This window comes from Theobroma cacao, chromosome 1, assembly GCF_053813885.1.
Source record: "Theobroma cacao isolate CCN51 chromosome 1, ASM5381388v1, whole genome shotgun sequence".
Taxonomy (NCBI): domain Eukaryota; kingdom Viridiplantae; phylum Streptophyta; class Magnoliopsida; order Malvales; family Malvaceae; genus Theobroma; species Theobroma cacao.
Genome location: NC_142639.1, coordinates 29,040,960 through 29,043,010, shown reverse-complemented (window position 1 = coordinate 29,043,010; position 2,051 = coordinate 29,040,960). Strand labels below are relative to the sequence as shown.

The 2,051-nt window shown below is 35.1% G+C and overlaps 1 non-coding gene across 1 annotated transcript; it reads right to left on the bottom strand.

The window, feature by feature from the left end:
- Positions 1 to 376: 376 nt before the first annotated feature.
- LOC148764707 (small nucleolar RNA R71) lies at positions 377 to 480 on the bottom strand. The gene has a single exon (XR_016024295.1). It is a non-coding gene; the product is annotated as a small nucleolar RNA R71 (small nucleolar RNA).
- Positions 481 to 2,051: the final 1,571 nt, after the last annotated feature.

Here is a 2,051-nt window from a genome sequence, read left to right as displayed (position 1 = left end):
AAGAGGAAGAGACCAAGCCTTTGAGGGATTATGTAGTCCCACAACTACTCAACTCAGTATCCGAAGACCTCCTACTCAAGGCAACAACTTTGAAATTAAGCCATCAATCATTCAGATGATTCAAACTACTGTTCAGTTTGGGGGTTTCCCTAATGATGATCTGAATGCTCATATTATAAATTTCCTAAAAATTTGTGATACATTCAAGGCTAATGGTGTTATTGATAATGCCATAAGAATGAGGCTTTTCCCTTTTTCATTGAGAGATAAAGCAAAGAGTTGGTTAAATTCGCTTCTTGCTGGTTCTATTAATACTTGGGATGATTTGGCTCAAAAATTTTTAGCAAAACTCTTCCCACCTATAAAGTCAGCAAAGATACGAAATGATATCACTTCTTTCATGCAATTAGATCCTGAATCATTATATGAGGCTTAAGAGAGGTATAAGGATTTGATGAGAAGATACCCTCACCATGGATTACCTAAGCAGCTACAACTTCAAACTTTTTATAATGGTTTGCTGGGACCTTTTAGAACTAACATTTATGCTGCCACTGAAGGTGCACTCATGAGTAAATCCATTGATGAGGCTTATGATTTACTCAAAGTGACAGTGTCTAATAATTATCAATGGCCATCTGAAAGATTGGGTACAAGAAAAATTATTGGAATTCATGAATTAGATGTGATAAACACTGTCTCTACACAATGGGCCTCTCTAGCAAAGAAAATAGATAAACTAAGTATTAATGTTGTTCAGAACTCCTTTATGACATGTGAATTTTGTGGGGAAGGACATTCCAATGACAATTATCCCATCTATTCTGTGTCTTGTCGATTTGTTGGAAATAGGCAACAGAACAATCCTAATTCCAACACTTATAATCCTGGATGGAGGAATCATCCTAATTTTTCATGGAAAAACAACCAAGGGTCTTCATCAACAGCTAAGTCAAACTTTCCCCTTAGATTTCCATCTAAAGCCCCTATGCCAGAGAAAAAGCCTTCAATGGAGGATATGTTCATGCAATTCATAACAAAGACTGATGCATTTATGATAATGACTGATGTCTCCATTTAAAATCAAGCAACTTCAATTAGTAATCCTGAGATACAAGTGGGCCAACTTGCCAATGCTTTAAATACTAGACCTTAAGGTACCTTTCCAAGTGATACTAAACCCAACCCAAGAAGAGAAGGTAAGGAACGTTGTATGGCAATCACTCTCCACAACGAAAAAGAGGTACGTAAAGAGGTAAGCAAGGAAATAAATTCAAAAATTTCAATTAAATCTGATGAAAAAGAAATTGGAAAAGATGCTGAAAAAGAAATTGTAGTTGAAAAATTTGTTGAAGATTCAAAAGAAAAATTACAATTTGCATTCATCCCTTCACCACCTTTTTCTCAATGTTTTAAAAAGTAAAAACTTGACAAACAATTCCAAAGATTTCTTGAGGTATTTAAAAATCTACACATTAATATTCCTTTTGCTGAAGCTTTAGAACAAATGCCATGTTATCTTAAATTCCTGAAAAGCATCCTAACCAAATAGAGGAAATTAGAAGAGTTTGAGATAGTTGCATTTATTGAAGAGTGCAGTGCTAGAATCTAGAGTAAGCTTCCACCAAAGCTTAATGATATAGGGAGTTTTTCTATTCCTTGCGCTATCGGTAGTTTTAAAATTTCTAAAGCCTTGTGTACTTTGGGTGCTAGTGTTTCAATAGTGCCTTTATCTATTGCCAAAAAACTTGGATTTCAAAAGATACAACCCACTACAGTTACCTTGAAATTAGCGGACAGAGCAATCAGGTGCCCAATTGGGATTATAGAGGATGTTTTACTTAAAGTTGGGCATTTATACGTTATGGTGGACTTCATTGTGCTCGCGATTGAAGATGATGTTGAAATTCCTCTTATTTTGGGAAAACCATTCTTAGCTACAGTTGGAGCAATTATTAATGTGAAGAATGGCAAAATAACTTTCAGAGTTGGAGAGGAGGAACTGGTATTTAATTTGTTCAATGCAACTCAATATCCTTATACAGATAGTC